At 38.4% G+C, this 19,575-nt stretch overlaps 1 long non-coding RNA gene across 1 annotated transcript in view; it reads right to left on the bottom strand.

The window, feature by feature from the left end:
* The window catches only part of LOC306664744, a 471,099-nt gene that overhangs the window by 242,216 nt on the left and 209,308 nt on the right, over positions 1-19,575 (bottom strand). Inside the window, exon 2 of the long non-coding RNA XR_013764789.1 lies at positions 1,603-2,064. This is a non-coding gene — a long non-coding RNA (uncharacterized lncRNA). The remainder of the gene's footprint in view (positions 1-1,602; positions 2,065-19,575) is intronic.

The following is a 19,575-nucleotide window of genomic DNA, read 5'->3' as shown; positions in this document are numbered from 1 at the left end:
GGCTATATTATCTCTGTTTGATTATGGAATCTTTGTCTAAGAAAGACCTATTTTTTTGGGTTTGTCTGGGGAGAGCCATTCATGACTGATACGAGAGCTGGGAGAAGCTGGAGTCATTAATCAGGAATGCCTGGCCTCAGGAGCTTGGTCAGATGTCCACTGTTTGAGAAAGTCTAAGTCATATAGTATCCTGCGCTAGCTCACCACTCAGGTTCATATTCAAATACCAGTATGAGAGTGACCCAGTAGAATCAAATGGCCTGCTTCCCCCCACCCCTTTTATTCTCAAAGAAGCATCTACCAGTCACTTTTGATCTATACCCATATAAGTAAAGTAAATGTAGGCTCCTTCTTTTGTTAGAGTCAGACCCTTCTGGAGGAAACAACCAGGCAAGCCCCTGCTCTTAAGATATTCTTGCCTTTTGTCTTTTATTTCTGATATATAAATTTCCTAGCTTTTATTTTGCAACAAGCCCACCCCTCCAACAGGAACCCTTTCCTTGTCCAGGCAAGATGTGTCCTCTATTCTGCACCAGGTGTGTTTTGGTGATAGTACTATCCAGTTTTTGTTACTATAGATTTATAATATAATTTAAGTTCTGATATTGTGATGCTTCCTGTTTCCTTTTCTCTCTAAGGATTGCTTTGTCTATTCTGGGGTCTCTTATTTATCCAAATGAATGTCATGACTGCTTTTTCTCTTTTTGTGAAGAACATCATTGGAATTTTAATGGGAATTGCATGAAATCTGTATGGCACTTTCCTGTAGCATGGCCATTTAGACAAGATGAATTCTAGGCAGCTATTTGATCTCAGAGTCTTCCATATCAATTCTGTATTCTTCTTCCCTCTGGTGAATCAGCATTGCTCTGACTGCTTTTCTGTGTTCGTCTGGTAGCTGGATCAGCTCCAATGTATTCATTCTTTGTTGATTTACCCAAATATCTGATACAAAAGCCACTTTGAGTATCCAATGTTGAATTTTTTTCCAATATTGAATTTTAGTGCAATCCCTCTTTCTCCCTCTTCACTGAAAAGCTTGTACACAGTCTTATACATGGGAATCCAACTGTCCCCTACTTTGCCATCTTGTGTCTCTTCATGAATTTCTCTGAGAATCCACTGCAGGGGTGTTCTGGCTGAATATGGGGAGATGCACTATTAATTTAAGAGGATGAGTCATCAGCTGGAGACTCCCCTAGTCTAGAGCCAGCAGGCTTTGTTTTCACGATTTGATTTTATTCTTCTTGCTCTGCTTCAAGGAAACTGCTGCTTCAGACACTTTTTATTTTTTTCTTATTTTCTTTCTAAGTGTAGTTAAGGGGGTGAGGGTATGTGCTTTTCTGCTCCCTCTTTCTCTCTCTGTTGTCTCACTGCACTTCCCCCACCATGGTCTGCACTCATGTTTGGGGAACTCTGTCCTTATTTTTACTCTGATGACCAATCTCCAAGTGTCTGCATCTCTCCGGCTTTGTAATATTAGGTCTTAGTCCATTTCTTTTATCACCAACCTATCAGATTGGGAGTTGCTGTCTACCTCCTCTCTGCAATCTTACAACTCTCCTTATTTTTTTAAAAAGTCAAATAATCTGCCTGTTATACTGCGGGGGCATCTGGAATTCCATCCAGTGCTTGACAAAGATCCTCTGGAGGATGTTTGCAAAGGCTCATCCTAAAGGGACTTGCCAGATGTTTTGCTCTGGAGCATGGTGTTTTTTCTGCTGTGTTTTTTTGATAATATATTACTCATTTCAGGCTGAACAGATTGCTTAAGGAGATGAGGGGAATACAACAAAAATTCCAGAAAATATTACCTACAATCTGAAAGACAATGGGTCTTTACCACTAACAAAGTAAAAAATAATTTTGCTACCGTGCAATGAGTCCCTGAAAGCCTCTGGAGAAAATAGTTAGAGATCTGCCTTTGTCTCCAACAGGCTGGTTAAATTCTAATGATGGTTTTGTTTATGTGTGGTGGTGAGGTAAGAGAATAAGGTTTCACGACATTCCTTCCTTCCTACAAAGAATAGGTCACCCCTATAATAAACGTTGGTGCACAATACTCTATTCTGGAAAAAAGAGCTATATAAGACAAGGTAATCTATTCAGTAAAAAAACGTGGCCACGAGAACCACTGTGACCGCTGCCCTCCTGTAGCCCTTAACTCAGCAATTTAGATATTAACCAGATGGACGTAGTAGAGATGGTCACGTGAGATTACTTGTCTATCTCTTTAACCACAAGAATAATAAGAATAGTCTTAGGTCACATAGAGTTTAGATATTAAGGAAATAAACATTGTATTAGCTCATTGACATAGTTAGATATTCTTAAAACAATTGTGATTAGGTAAGGATAATCTGTAAGGTTACTGTTTTCTCATAATCTTTCATTTCCTTGTTAAGAACAATTTCTGCCTATGCTTTGGAAAACTTCTTTAATTTCATTAACCACAAGACTGTCATTATAGCCTGAAGAAAAATGTATATAAACCCAGCCTTCCCCAGAATAAAGTGGGAGTGATTGCACCAGAACTAGAGTCTGTGTCTTTCATTCTACATCCATCGTGGACGCTGTCTCCCCGCACCCCTTTACCTGAGTGGAACCCATGGACTCCTGCTGGGGCTGGACCCCGGCACTATACTGTATATGTTCAATTATCTTAGATGTAATTAAACATCTCCTGTCCTACTTCTGTGTTTGGTGTGTGTCTATATTTACAAGTGGATATGAACAGGTGCATGTGCTTGGCATGTCCAGCTTATACTCAAGAACATCTTGAGTTGATTTTACTGAATGAGGACAACTTCATTCTCTAGGTTTCTGTACAAGAGACCATCAGAACACACAAGATCCAAACACTGGGGAAATATCTGATTAGTCTCAGAAACATGAGCAAAAATTTGAAATATTAGGGTTGGCTTCAAACTGTCACACATGCACCATTGAACACTGGTGATTTTTCGCAGTGATTTGTCTACTCTTAATCTCCATGTTGATCACAACTGCCTCTTCCCATAAAGAGCCAAAATTAATCTCCTAAACTTAGCCATCATGATTAAACAGTGTTTTTTTTTTTTTTTTTTTTTGCTTTCGTGTGTGTTCTTTTATCTTTCCGTTTCAAACATGAGTCATGTTTGCATCATCATCAAAAAAGAACCATTACTTTCCATCCTAATCATATACATTCTATATGACTTTATCTTGATCTCTGCACAACCAGTTTTTATGAGTTTAAATGTTTTTCAATGTTTTCCTTATTTCTGTGAGACAAATTTTCATCTGTATTAGCAGCAAAAATACTATAGGAAAATTTGTGACATCACTTATTTACCCATTTCCTTTAGGAAGAGGTCAATGAATATTTCTGTAGATCAATCACTATTTCTGTAACAGTCCCACAGTGCCTTGGTGTGGCTGGACTTGATCCAAATCCACATAAACAAGTCCTGGAATATTTGATTCTTCTCTTTATTCTCAGAAAACCTTGGTCTCAGGAAGACCTCAGGAACTATACAGAAAATCATCCCTTTGTACCTTCTTCAGTCACTGCTCTTCTGTTTTTCTCCCTCTCTCTTCACATCATCCATCATGTATTAGAAATGCTCTCTTCACTCTTTTTAGAAGGCAGCTCCTGGCTACTTATGCATAGAGAAGATTCTACACATACCCCTTGAATTCTTTGATAGCTGAGTGATGAAGGGATTTTCTAGGTATTTCCCCTTATGCCTTCTCTTCAAGGTGCAGTTCTGTGGATTATTACTGGTCCAGGAGACTTTTTCTCTGAAGTTCGGCTCTCAAAGAGTAGGTTAATGATGACTGAGAAGGAAATCTATAACTTCAAAAACAACAAAGAAGGAGAGGCTGTTTCCCAAACCACTGTCCTGTGCAGTTCTCAGTACAGAATCAGGGTTGTTTAGAGACCAGCTATCACTAAGGCCTCTGCAGTGTATTATGACCTATTGATGACATCACCACAGTACACACACTCAGGCAGTGTTCACAGTACTCCAGATTGCTGAAGTCCATCACCTAAGAAGACACTATTTTTATAGTGGAAATTTTATTCTTAAGTAGAACTTTCCAACCCCACACTTGATACCAAAATCAGAGACATGATATAGATTACACCAGGGAAATTCTTCTAGGTGTATCGAGATACCACATTATGCAACCTGGGAAGAGGTGAGAAGGACATGAGAGTATCAGAGAGGGTCAGACTTAGATCCTTTCTATCTCATATAGAAAGTAAAACTTTATCTCACTAGTACTGTTTATACATGTATTATATATATTATTTTAGTTTGAATCTATCCCAGTTATTGATTCTTGCTTTTATTTCTTGTGCTATGGGAGTCCTGTTGAGGAAGTCTGGTCCTAAGCCGACATGTTGAAGATCTGGACCTACTTTTTCTTCTATAATCTGCAGGGTCTCTGGTCTGATTCCGAGATCCTTAATCCATTTTGAGTTTAGTTTCGTGCATGGTGAGAGATATGGGTTTAGTTTCATTCTGTTGCATATGGATTTCCAATTCTCCCAGCACCATTTGTTGAAGAGGCTATCTTTTCTCCATTGTGTATTTTTGGCCTCTTTGTCTAGTATGAGAAAATTGTATTTATTTGGGTTTGTGTCCGTGTCCTCTATTCTGTACCATTGATCTACCTTTCTATTTTGGTACCAATACCATGCCGTTTTTGTTACTATTGCTTTGCAGTAGAGTTGAAGATCTGGTATTGCGATACCCCGTTTCACTCTTCCTGCTAAGGATTCCTTTAGCTATTCTGGATTTCTTATTCTTCCAGATGAATTTCATAATTGCTTGCAAAAATTCTGTAAGGTACGTCATTGGGATTTTAATTGGAATTGCATTGAATCTGTATAGCACTTTAGGTAGTATGGCCAATTTGACAATATTAATTCTGCCTATCCAAGAACATGGGAGATTTTTCCATCTTCTAAGGTTTTCTTTAATTTCTTTTTTAGTGTTCTGTAGTTATCATTGTAGAGGTCGTTCACCTCTTTTGTGAGATTGATTCCCAAGTATTTTATTTTTTTTTGAGGCTATTGTGAATGGGGTAGTTTTCCTGATTATTCTTTCCAAAGATTCATCACTTATGTATAAAAATGCATTGGATTTATAAGCATTGATCTTATATCCCGCTACTTTACTGAATTCACTTATGAGTTCTAAAAGTTTTCAGGTGGAATTTCCTGGTTCCTCTAAGTATATAATCATATCATCAGCAAATAGGGATAGTTTGAGTTCTTCTTTTACTATTCGTATCCCTTTAATTTCTTTGGTTTGTCTAATTGCTCTGGCTAGAGTCTCAAGAACGATATTGAATAGAAGTGGTGAAAGAGGGCATCACTGCCTTGTTCCAGTTTTTAGGGGGAATGCTTTCAGTTTTTTACCATTTAGAATGATATTGGCCATGGGCTTAGCATAGATGGCCTTTACAATGTTAAGGAGTGTTCCCACTATCCCTATTTTTTTCTAGTGTTTTGAGCATAAAGGGGTGCTGTATTTTATCAAATGCTTTTTCTGCATCTATTGAAATAATCATGTGATTTTTGACTTTAAGTCTATTGATATGGTTAATTACATCTATTGATTTCCTGATGTTGAACCAACCTTGCACCCCTGGGATGAAACCCACTTGATCATGGTGCATTATCTTTTTAATATGTTTTTGTATGCGATTTGCTAAAATTTTGTTGAGAATTTTTGTGTCGATGTTCATTGAGGATATTGGTCTGAATTTTTCTTTCCTCGATGTGTCTCTGTCTGGTTTAGGTATCAGTGTGATATTGGCTTCATAGAATGAGTTTGGGAGGGTTCCCTCCTCTTCTATTTTATGGAATACTTTGAGAAGTATTGGAATGTGTTCTTCTTTAAAGGTTTTGTAGAACTCGGCTGAGAACCCACCTGGTCCTGGACTTTTCTTTGTTGGTAGGCTTTTGATGACTTCTTCTATTTCATTACTTGAAATTGGTCTATTTAAATTGTGTGTGTCCTCCTGGTTCAGTTTAGGCAATTCATATGTCTCTAGAAACCTGTCAATGTCTTCAAAATTTTCTATTTTGTTGGAGTATAGATTTTCAAAATAGCTTCTAATTATGCTTTGTATTTCAATCGTGTCGGTTGTGATATTTCCTTGTTCATTCCGAATTTTAGTGATTTGGGTTTTCTCTCTCCTTTTCTTTGTTAGTGTGGCTAAAGGTTTATCAATTTTGTTTATTTTTTCGAAGAACCAACTATTTATTTTGTCAATTTTTTGTATTGTTTCTTTTGTTTCAATTTCATTGATTTCAGCTCTGAGTTTAACTATTTCCTGTCTTCTACTACTTTTGGTGCTGGTCTGTTCTTCTTTTTTTAGGGCTTTGAGCTGTAGGTTAGGTCGTTTATTTTGTTGAGTTTTACTTCTTTTATTAAATGCGCTCCATGAAATAAATTTCCCTCTAAGTACTGCTTTCATAGTGTCCCAGAGATTTTGATATGATATTTCTTTGTTCTCATTTACCTCTAAGAATTTTTTAATTTCCTTCCTAATATCTTCTGTTATCCATTCATCATATAATAGCATATTGTTTAATCTCCAGGTGTTGGAGTAGCTTCTGTTTTTTACTCTTTCGTTTATTTCTAACTTCAATCCATTATGATCTGATAGAATACAGGGTAGTGTCTCTATCTTCTTGTATTTGCTAACATTAGCTTTGTGGCACAATATATGGTCTATTTTAGAGAAGGACCCATGTGCTGCTGAGAAGAAAGTATATTCGCTCTTGGTTGGATGGTATACTCTATAAATGACTGTTAAGTCTAAATTATTGATTGTGTTATTGAGATCTACGGTTTCTTTGTTCAATTTTTGTGTGGAAGATCTGTCGAGTGGTGAGAGAAGCATGTTAAAATCACCTAGTATTATTGTGTTATGGTCTATTTTGTTTCCGAAATTGAGAAGGATTTGTTTAACATACGTGGATGAGCCACTGTTTGGGGCATAGATGTTTATGATTGTTATGTCTTGCTGGTTTATGCTTCCCTTAAGCAGTATGAAATGTCCTTCTTTATCCCTTGTGACTAACTTTGGCTTGAAGTCCACATTATCTGAAATGAGGATGGATACTCCAGCTTTTTTTCTGGGTCCATGTGCATGGTATGTTTTTCCCCATCCTTTCACCTTTAGTCTATGGGTATCTTTTTCTATAAGGTGAGTCTCTTGCAGGCAACATATTCTTGGATCTTTCTTTTTAATCCAATCTGCCAGTCTATGTCTTTTGATTGATGAATTCAGGTCATTAACATTCAGGGTTATTATTGAGATATGATTTGTATTCCCAGTCATTTGGTTCATTTTTTAAATTTTATTTATTTATTTGACATGACTTGGTTCCTCCTTTATGTGACCATTCCTTTAGGATAATTCCTCCCTTTGCTGATTGCTTCTTTGTTTTTCATCTCTTCCTCATGGAATATTTTGCTGAGAATGTTCTGTAATGCTGGCTTTCTTTTAGTAAATTCTTTTAGCTTTTGTTTATCATGGAAGGATTTTATTTCATAGTCCAATTTGAAGATAAGTTTTGCTGGGTATAAGATTCTTGGTTGGCATCCATTTTCTTTCAGTGCTTGAAAACTGTTGTTCTGGCCCTTCTAGCTTTTAGGGTCTGATTCAAAATCTGCTGATATTCTTATTGGTTTCCCTCTGAATGTATTTGGTTCTTTTGTCTCACAGCCTTTAAAATTCTGTCTTTATTTTGTATGTTAGGTATTTTCATTATAATGTGCCTTGGTGTGGGTCTGTTGTAATTTTGTGTATTTGGAGTCCTATAAGCCTCTTGAACTTGATTTTCCATTTCATTCTTCAGATTTGGGAAATTTTCTGATATTATTTCATTGAATAGATTGTTCATTCCTTTGGTTTGTTCTCTAAGCCTTCCTCAATCCCAATTATTCTTAAATTTGGCCTTTTCATGATATCCCATAGTTCTTGTAGATTCTGTTCATGATTTCTTACCATCTTCTCTGTTTGGTCAACTTTGTTTTCAAGGTTAAATATTTGTCTTTAATGTCTGAGATTCTGTCTTCCAGGTGTTCTATCCCACTGGATATGCTTTCTATGGAGTTCTTAATTTGGTTTATTGTTTCCTTCATTTCAAGGATTTCTGTTTGGTGTTTTTTTTCAATATCTCTAACTCTTTATTGAAATGATCTTTTGCTTCCCTTTATTTGCTCTTTTAACTGTTGATTGGTGCAATCATTCAATGCCTGCATTTGCTGTTTCATCTCATCATTCAGTGCCTGCATTTGCTCTTTCATCTCATCGTTTGCTTCCCTGATAATTTTAATTATGTACATTCTGAACTCCTTTTCTGTCATTTCTTCTGCCATGCTGTCATTGGATTTTATTGATGTAACATGTAGATTTGTTTGGGGCATTTTCTTCCCTTGTTTTGTCATATTGTTCAGGTATCAGTGGACCGCTGAGATATTGTAGGTTTCCTCTATTGACTTATAATATCCCTGAAGATTTCTAGTCTATCCCCTCAGCCTTCAGTAGGCTGAAGTCTTGGAGAAAGTTGATAATGCGGTGCTCCTCAAGGAAGCTGCCTCTCTAGGGGTGGTGGCCTTCAGGTGGGGTATATTCCCTGCTAGCGGGCAGAGGTGCCTCCACTTGTTGACCAATGGTCATCCAAAGGGGAACTAGGCTGCAGCCGAGGCAAGGCCTGTTTGGCCTGTGTCTCTGGTTTTACCGTACTTGTGGGAAAACCTCACCTGGCAGGGAAGACTCACCCAGTGGGGAGGTCTCGCTGGTGAGTTCCCCTCCTAGAGGTTCCCCTCAACCTACAACTACCACCTGGGCTGGGCTGCCTTCCTCTGCAACGTTCCCAGGGGCCCGGACCTACCTCCTGGACCTGGGAGCCTCCCCCTTCGCAGACGAGTCTCCTTAGGCTGCCTCTCCTCAGAGAATCTTCCCACAGTCCTGGAACCTTCACTGCACCCCTAAGTGTGTCTTTCTGCAGCTCTTCCACCAAGAAGCCTCCTAGGTCCTGAGACCCTGCTCTGCACCTAATCACCTGGCTATGCGGCCCTTCCTCTGAGCAGCCACCTGGAGCCCGGTCAATCGCTCCGAATCACAGCGACCCGACACACACCTCTTTCTCCAGACAGCTGCCTGGTGTTGAGGGCGGTCACTAGGAGTCCAAGCAACTCAGTGCATGCCTTCTCCTCCTGCCAACCACCTGTAGCCCTGGGCAGTCACTCCAAGTCCAAGTGACCGCCCCATTCCTCCTTCTCCTCCAGGTAGCCCCCAGGGTCTTCAGGAGCGGTCGCTCTGAGTCCAAGCGACCTGCTGCATTCCTCCTCCGGGCAGCCCCCCAGAGCTCTGGTGCGGCCACTCGTATACCAAGTGACCCACTGCACCCCTCCTCCGGGCAGCTCCCTGGTGTCCAGTAACGGTCTGAGTCCAAATAGCTCACTGCACAGCTCCTCCTCTGGCAACCACCTGTAGCTCTGGTGCAGTCACTCCAAGTCCAAGCGACCCGCTGCGCTCCTCCTCCTCCTCTGGGCAGCTCCCCAGTGTTCAGACGCGGTCTGAGTCCAAACGGCTCGCAGCTCAGCTCCTCCTCTGGGCTGCCACCCGGAGCCCCAGTGGTTGCTCTGAGTCCAAGCACTGTGCTGAGTGGCCTCCTCTACGATGCTCCCAGTTGTCCGAGTTCACTGCTCCGGCGGGGGGAGGGGTGTCTCGCCGGGCAGCTCTACTACACAAAGTTCCCTGCATTCAGGGACTACCGCCCCATCCGGGACTCCTCCCCAACGGGAGAGACTCACCCGGCTGCTTTGAGTTGGTCCCAAGTCTCTCAATATCTCCTCTTTTGAATCCTGAGTCCTGGAGCAACATGAAATGCAGCAACCCTCTAGTCTGCCATCTTGAAACCCCTGCATGATCCTATTTTAAAAATCCCATGTAACACTTATTTCTACTTGATGTTTAAAAATTAATGTATGGGATTATTGAGTTCTTTGATGTTCTGAAATTGTACTCTCCATGAGTGAAGGGTCTTTCTGTCTTGCCTACCTCTTTTCCTTCATGCTGAATTAAAAGCATATGCTGAACAAACATAAAACTGTTCAGTTCTGGGTCGGGGAGTGGAGCTCAAGAGCACTTGCTTGGCACCTGCAGCATCCTGGGTTCCACTCCCAGAACTGAGAAAAAAAGAATAATTGTCAGTTCTCATTATCCATGACAGTGAATAAAGACATGCTGGTTTATTTCATGTATGTCATACACCAGAGCAGGGCGCATGGTACTTAGAATATGATTTAACCATGGCCATCATTGTTTATTTTGAAAATACAAACACTGTCTTTTGTGTGGTTAGCTAAACTTCATTTGCCATCAATCACTGATGATTGGGCTGCTTTTAAGCACTTGTATTGACTGAAATTGAAATGCATTTTAATCAGGAAAGGGATCTCTGGCCATTTAGTCCAATTACTTAGCATTTTTCTGTGCTTTTCTCTTCTTTACAATGACTTAATGGACACTTAAAACACATTCCATTCATCTGATCAGTAATGCTTAGAGGAGAAAGGAGAAAAGAAAGGAAAAGACACACTAGATGTTATTTCTCATAGAAATCAAATATTTAGGCTTTAAAATCTTAATTGTAGTTGTAAAATAATTTAAAGGGGAAAAGTTGGATAATTTTGAATTTTAAAAATGTAATAGGCAATAAAAATAATAAATTGTTACTTAATATAGTGTTTAATTGCACTAGGTCTTTGAAGGGCTTTGTAAAGATTAGTTCATCTTAATATTAATAAGTAGCATATGAGACTAATACTATTGTCATTTTCATTTTAGAGAGAAACAACTTGAAGGAAGAGAAGCACTGAAATTCATACTGTTGCACATTTATGAATGCCTGCATCATCTGAATCCACATCTGTGGTCCAAACCCTTCCATGGGATTTAACAGAATGGAAGAATTATGAAGAAACACCTTCATCCAATTACACATGCAAATATTATACCTGCATTATAAGGTCCTGCCTGGGATATGGAACACTACTCACTCCTTTAGCCTAAAGTTTTACTGTCCTTGTTCAAATAAAAAACCTATCACTGTGAATAATTCCTTTAGATCCATTTATCTAGAGTATAAAAATCATTCTGAATTCATATAGTAGTTACATTATATTAAAGGCAGAAGAGTGAAGGTATATAGGACAACCCGGATCAGAAGAGCAAATCTTGCAGGATTCCTGAGATACTCCACAATATTGACGTTAAATTTCTTCTAGTTCAGGTGGATGATTGAAAAGACAAATAAAAGCAATGCATGACTTTTACTGATTAGCATCACCTTGCAAGCTAAGGTGATGATAATATACAGATAACATTCATGTCTCTTTCTATAAATCTGAATACCTTATTTGCAAAGAGAGAGTCAGGAAAATAGTTGACATATAATGAGGGTCCATATATTTATGATTATACAATAGAGACACCCTAAAAGATCATTTGAAAGCATTTGAATGAATAACATGTATAAGTGCATTGTTTATATGCATATGATATGCACATTTATCTTCATATTCACATACATACACGACATGGCATTCAAACTCTAGTAATGTAGGCAGTGCAAATTAAGCCAAAGATTTATTATTTATCACATAATTATAAAAATTCAAACAATACCACGTGCTTGTGAGGTCAAAACTTCCAGCACTTTATCAGATTGAACTTGCAGGCTTGCTCCTAAGACTTCTCTAAGGTTACTGTGAGAAAGTGAAGGAGGTGGAAAACAACAATTATCAAGACAAAAAGATACAAATCTATGAGAAGGGAAATTCAGTACACTTTGGTAAGATGAGAAGCTTTTGGAGCAGAATCACTTAGTTAGCTTGCTGGAGGAATTAGAAAGTCATTATTTTGAACAGGAGGAAAAGAGCCTGGATAAGTTCAGGAATGATGTCCTTGAACACTGTGGAGTGTGGCCCTTAGGAAGAGAACTGGAATCCAGAAGACAGAACCTCCATGCATAGAAGAAACCCTCTTTCTTTCCATGGCCAGACGATTGACAGATGGCTACATATGGCCAGAGTAAATTTGATTGGCTACTATCTTGTTCTAAATTGTCACTTAAGCAAATTGGTTTAATTTTCAAAGAAAATCAACAAACTAAGTACTATTTTTTCCCCCAAATGAGGAAACACTACAAATGTGACAAACTTGCCCAGAATTTTCAGACACTGAATGACACTGAATGAGGAGTCAGGATGAGGAACTTTTGCCTGGAGTGAGGATGAAGAAACTTGGACAACTTAGGGAAGAGGAGCTTCTGAGAGGTGAATCCCATAGGAATACTTGAAAGTGGAATCCACAGATGAATGATAGATGGGATATAGGTTTTCAATAAAAAAATAAAAATAGTCAGATTTTAATACTGCAATAGGTGAGTTGATGCCACATACAAATAGAAAATGAGGGGACACTTTTGTGCGAGGAATATTCAGCATCTTTGTTTAGCACAGAAAAGTTATGAAATATTTATTATGCTCTTAAATGGCAATTATGATTCTGAGTGCACAGAAAAGGTAAAGTTCAAGAAGAGAAGTTTAAAACAAAAAAATCATTAAAAGTCACTTCATTTGTGTAGAAAGGACCCATTGATGTTGAAATAGTATTTTTAAAGATACCCTAAAGAATAACTTGAAAATGAGAAAGAGCTCTTGGTCATTAAAATTATTCAACTGTCCAACAAGGAGGATCAAAAATATTATCTCTAGTATTTCTGTTTTTTTTTTTTCTCTTTTCTTTCTTTCTTTTTTTTTTTTTTTTTTTTTTGTGTTTGGAATTGGACAACAAAGGCACTTTATCACTGAGCTGCATTCTCGGTCCTTTTCATTTTCTATTTTTTGTGTCAGGTCATACCAAGTTGCTGAGACTGTCCTCAAACTTGCAATCCTCCTGCCTCAGCCTCCCTCATCCTGGGATTATAGGCCTGTACCAGTGGCACCCAGCTCCTCTGGTACTTCTTGCAGCAAATTCTCTAAGCTCCTACTATCTCTTTGGATTAAATATGTATCCATCCTCACATATTGAATTGCCAAAAGATATTTCTACATTTCTAATTGTTTATTTTATAAGAAGGTCCAGAATTTTCAACTCTTATTTTGACAAACAAAACAAAACAAAAACAAACAAAAAATTTAAAGAAGTAATCGGGAGGCTCTCTCCAAACTGAACTGACTTCAAAATTCTAATCATGTGAGTAAGTCTATAAACATTCTGATTCTAGTAAAGTTTAGAAAATGGTAATTACAGGAAGCTAATAAGTACTAGGTAAGTTATCTCTTAGTCTGTTGCATTTCATGGTCAAGCTAATTGTCTTAGATGCATTTTCAAATAAGAATCATGGACACTGAACTGTTGACAATTGTGTTGACTGTGAAATGTTATGATTGTCTGTGCACAGTCTTTAGGTTGAAAAGGGATGGGAACCCAGTAGGATGAGATATCAGACAGACATGTACCCATGAAAATTCTTGACCTGAAACTCCTAAGTTGAACAATCAAACACACACAGCTCCGAATACAATGATGATGTTATGTGAGTCCTCAAGATAGGAAGATAGATGGGCAAAAAACACAAGGTGAGAGACATCATATAGAGACACCGAAGAGATTGAGATGGTGCTGAATCCCCTGGTAAGACAAAGCAGGATGGAAGGAAAGTCTTCAACAGCAGTCCTTGACCAGGGCTTAAGGGACCTGAGAACAAAACATTATTTTCAGGAAAATATGTAATGTATTTGGATCCATCAAATCTAACCCTGTTCCACTTCTGCCTGCATTCCAAGATGATCATCATCAAGATTTTGCTGTCTTCAGCATTAAGAATATTATTTTTTATATATCCATTTAGTTTTTAATTGGCTTTTTTATAAATTTGTTAGTCTATTTCCTTCAGAAACTATAATTATTACTTTGTTGCATCAACTTAAAATCTATTTTTAATTAATTTTATCTTCATTTATTGCCCTTATTTTATATAAATTTTTAAAATAAACATTAATTTTATGCTTTACTTTATTTCTGATTCAAATTTTTTTTCTCTGATTAACTGGTTCAGCATGACTATCTTATGCAAATCTAAATTTCCTATATTTGTTTGCTCACCTTGACTTTTCACTTGTTTTCTAATTTTTATTTATTAAATGAGGGTACTTAAGTTTTTTGTTTTAGTTTCTAGTTCTGTAGTATAATTTGAGGCATACTTTTGTGATGCTCAAGGATTGCTCTTTTTTCTCAAGAGTACTTTGTTGATTTTGGGTCTCTCACTTTTTCATATATTTTAGAACTTTTTTCCTAGTTCAGGAAGTATGTTATTGATATTTGGATGCAGATTACATTGAATCTGTACAGCACTTGTGGCGGTATGACCATTGTGACTTCTCCATACTCTGGCATTTTCTAAAGCTTACTAGAATGTCAAAAATCCAAGGTTGCCTAGAAAGTTCTGTTTATGATAAGGACTTTTTCTTCCATTCCTGTCCCTGAATCATGAATCATACCACTGAGGACACTTGTCATTTCCATTTGCACCTGTGCTCTGAATTTCTACTTGAGTAAGAAGGAGAATTATGCCTCTTAATACTTGCTGTTGTTTGGGCTTCTCTAATGAAGTCATGATATAATGAATATTTTGAGGTGTATATAAGGATGAAATGATGGTAAATGTAAATATGTATCTTTCCCTGGTCTACTCTGTGTTGGATGTATGTGCCATATGTATACTCCCAGATATGAATTCGTGTATGTGCTGGCACATCTCAGGTTATAATCAATAGTATCTTGAATACACTTTTATTTTCTTGGTGAATGGAGGAAACCTCACTCTCCAGGTCTCTCCAAAGGGACCATCAGGAAATGCACAAGCCCCAAAACTTCATTGGAAATAACAGCTTATTTGCAGAAATTTTTGTTGGAAATATCAGATTGTCCTCAGAAATATGAGCCATGATTTGGAGTCTCACAATTGGCTCCAATCTGTCCCCTAGCTCCACTGAACAGTGGTTCTGTCAATAGGACAGATTTGTTTACTATTAATCTACATGTAGACCACTACTACCTCATTTTCCCCAAAGAGCCAGATCTTATCTCTTCATTTTAGCCATTATGGTTAAACAGTGTTTGTGTATCTTTCTTCTTTATACTTCACTAGAAGCCCAAGATTTCTGTCTTCAGAGTCTGAAATACAATCATTTTTATTCTTGAGTATATAAAATCTATATGACTTTTTAGCCGTCCGTGGACAGCCAGTTTTAAATTATTCAATTTTCTTTCAATATTTCCCTCAGTACCAGAAGCCAGTACCTTCATTATACTGAAAAACTACTATCCAAAAATTTTAACATTTATTTCCCCAATTACATTAGGAGGAAGTCTAAGAAAAGGATATATTATTTTTAAAATTAAAATTAGCCTAGACAAACCACAGTGTCTGTGACAGAAAGTGACTTTGTGTAGGTGACCTGGGCTCAAAGTCACAGAGACCTGGATCATATGAATCTTCTCTCTGCTGGGCCCTCAGAGAGTCCTCAGAAACCGTATAGAAAAACTCCCCTTTTTACCTCCCATGTGCCTTCAGTCTCTTCTTTTGTTCTTTTCCTTCCTCTCTCCTCCACTCATCTGCCACTAACTGGAAATCTTCTTTTCTCCCTTTTCAGAAGGCAGTTCCTGGTTACCTTAGTCCCAGAGAATGGTAACACATACCCCTTGACTTCTTTGCAGCCTGAGGGATGAAGGGTTTTTCCAGATGTTTCCTCTTTGGCTTTTCTCTTCATGATCTAACTCCTTGGTGGTACTCAGATCAGGTAACTTTTAATCTGAAGCTCAAAACACCAAAAAAGTTAGTTGATGATGAGAAGGAATGAAATCTGCACCTTCAGAAACAACAAATCTTATGAGATTATGTTATTGGTTCAACAGATTGCTGTCCTCAGCACTGCCCAGCACAGCATCAGGGTTGCTATGGACCAGCTGTCACCAAGGCCTCAGCAGTGTATTGTGACCTATGATGACATCAGCACAGTCCAGGGGACCAGGCGGTACTCACAGTACTACACATTGCTAAGCCCACTCTCTAAGTGATATCTTTTATACAGTGGGATTTCTATTAACTTGAACTTTCAAATCTTGCACTTGACACCAAAATCAGAGATATAATATGGATTTAACAAAGAAAATTATCTTCTCTGTCTCAGATGTACCCCATGGCTCAATTTCCACAATGGTGAGGATATGGCAGAACCAGAGAGGGTCTGGCTCAGAACTATGCTTGTCTCAGTTAAAGTAAAGGCTTTATCTCATTAGTAATGTTTCCATCATGTAGAAATCTGTGTGAAGGAATGCTGGAAGGTAGGAGTGGGGTGGAGAACATCTCCTCCATCCATACACCCCAGCAGTTCTTGAATTTCCCTTACTGCTGGCAACAGTCTCCTGTGTCTTCACAGACAGACTTCCACTCTTCCTCCACTCTTTCTCATCACGTCCACGTTGGTAGACAGAAGATAACCTGGCCTTAACCACAGCTGGCCTTTCTCAGGAATTCAGTCCTTGTCAAGCCTGAAGATCTCACTCTCTTTAATTTTGTCCCAGGATGCAACCCATCTCCCTGGAACATGTACGTTCTATACAGAATTTGGACATTGAAGCGACTCATTTTACCTCCCAACCCATGTAGGAAGCACCTCATGTTTTAAGTTTTACTCTAAACCTAAATAATTACTATGACCCAGCCCCCTCACTCTCCTTCACTCCTATAGGCCCATGACTCCAGGTGTTCTCTTATTCACCAACTCCCCTGAATAATAAGCACATATTTTCAACAGGTTTTCAGTTTTGTAACTGTTTAAGTAGCAAAAGTTGAAGTGTTATCTTTTATATAACAAACTGGTAGAACTTAAGAGTGTCAAAATATACCAAGTGCTTGTGAGGATATAGAATAATGAGACATTTTCATAAATTAAGATTTAGTATTCATGTAGGTAACTTCATTGAATAAGAATTAAGCAAGAGCTCATAAAATATGCACATAACCAACAACTCTACATTCTCACTCTTAAAAAGAACATTTACCAGTATAATAACCATAACATTACTTTTGCTTCTGGGAAACTGGAATGTCTTAGTTTGTAACACACACACACACGAACAAGCAATGTATCCAAAACAATTAGCTTGACCGTGAAATCCAACATAAGAAATGACTTACCAAGTGTTTTGTAGGATTGTAGCCAAGGGATTAAGATGACCACCGAATGCATGTCTATACAAAAACAAGACACACAAATTTAGAAATTATGATTAAAGAAGAGAAAGTACATTTTAAAAAGTTTGAAAAAGTAGATACAGCAACAAAAATAATGAGATTGAAGAGGAGAAGGGTAAAATGTGTTACTCTCTCCACCCGTTGTTAGGATTTCATTTGTACTAAAGAATGAAACAACACTATATCTATCTCAATATTTTCTATCTTTACTGGGAAATTTTAAAGAGTAGGAAATTCATTTCTAGGAAACACTACAAGTTCAACAGCACTACTAGAGTTATTCCAGTTTCATGTTTTCTGACATATTCAAGAATTATTGAATTTTATATGATTTAAATAATTGAAGTATGATTCAAGTTTTGATGAAAAACTTATATTTCTCTTTCCATCATCCTTTTTTCATGTATGCACACTTGACATTATTAATGGTGTGATTGATATACATAAAAATCTCCATATATCATGTATACAATTTTCTGAAACTGATTCAGCTCTTCATTTTGCTCTCTATTTATAACTAGGAACATGTGTGATATTTATTTGGGATGGCATCTAACTGATATTCAGAATGGTTACTTTGGAGCAGTAAACATGAATAGTTTTCAAATTTATAAATTTTTAATAACATTTGAATTTGTATTTGAATATGTAGCAGTCATACAAAATCACTAGTTCATGGTAAGGGCAAAAGAAAATAAGTTTGGGGAAGAACTTTGAAACTTTTGCAGAGTTTAGCATTTCTTTTGCTGAGTGCCTCCTTTTTGAGGATCTTTGTTTAAAAAAAGGTCATCACATTGCCAATGCTTCCAAATTTATAAGGGTGTGGAATAGTCCTGATGGAGAAGATTATCTTTCTTTCCTCCTATTAATAACTGATAAAAGTTAAGTGATGAATAATTAGCTTATAACGATGTAACCTGCAACCAAAACAATCAATGAAATACAGGAACACATTCAATAAAATTTTGACCATATGGTTTGGATCTAGGAATTTCCCCCCAAAATTTCAAGTATTGGTAATGGAGTAATATGCAGGTGTGAAAAGACTTTTCCATTTTTATTTCTGAGTCTTGGTTTCCTCATCTGTAAAATGGGAAAATGCTTCTTCTGTAGGATTGTTGTTATAAGGTCACTGCTCTTATTTTTCCCAATGGGCCCTTGACCGACCTTCTCCCGCCCACAAACTCGCACCCAATCGGCGCTTGACACTCTGCCCAGATCCTTAGCAACAAGGCTCACCCAATCAACTCTCACCCTGTTTCATGCCCCAACCAATCAGCCTCTTCCCGGACCTATAAAAGTGTGTACATTTTTAAAATAAAATGGAACTGCTCTGGCATCTGGCTTTGGCTCGTGTCTCCATGTGATTCCTTTCATTGGTGCCGAAACCCGGGATGGGAAACTCCTCAAATATCAAGGACCACCTCCATCTCCCACGGTCAAAGCTTCTTGCCCTCGTCCATCTTGAGCGCTGGCTACCCTGCAACCACCACTGGCCAATTTCTAGGTGAGTCACCCCTCAGGAGGCAGCTGCCCTTAACTTGACTATCGCAGGGTATCTGGCGTGATCGTCAGGCAGCCCCCGACGTCTGGTTATAGGGAGGAGATCACACCCCACCTCAGTCTTTATGGCCACAGTGGACTCCTAGGTGCCTCTTCCGTTATCCAATCGGGTGGGATGGAACAATAGACCCCTTCTTATTCTCTCTCTCTTTTTCTCTACCTTCTCCAACCTTCCTCCATTTTCCGGTAAAAACCTAGCACTAGGTTCTCCGTGGCCTCTGGCCCCCGGCCTCCGACATTTCTGTCTGGCAAGGGAATCCTCAGGTGACAATCTGACTTTTCCCTCTGCCCTCGACCCTACTGGGTCCCGTGAATAGTTTTTCTCCTTGGTGACGCCTAAGTGAGTCATCCATTTATTTTTCTGGCCTGGAGATTTCTCTCTCTCTCTCAACCCCCTTCTCTTTCTCTCTCTCTTTACTTTCAAAGAATGATGGGGCCTCTTCTTCCCTCCTGAGCGGTTCCCCCTAAAATGTTTACTCTCCAATTTGGCTTGCCTCTCACTGACCCCAGACATCAAGCCAAAAACTCCCATCAAATTCTGTACTCAGGCCTGGCCTTCTTATCACTTAGATAATCAAAATCAATGGCCTCCTGAAGGCTCCCTTGACCCTCAAATTCTTTGAGATCTTTTCAACTATTGCCAGTGCTTAAAAAAGTGGAAGGAGTTT

This window comes from Sciurus vulgaris (genome assembly GCF_902686455.1).
Source record: "Sciurus vulgaris genome assembly, chromosome: 6".
In the NCBI taxonomy this organism is placed as follows: domain Eukaryota; kingdom Metazoa; phylum Chordata; class Mammalia; order Rodentia; family Sciuridae; genus Sciurus; species Sciurus vulgaris.
This window is presented reverse-complemented; position numbering and strand designations above follow the sequence as displayed.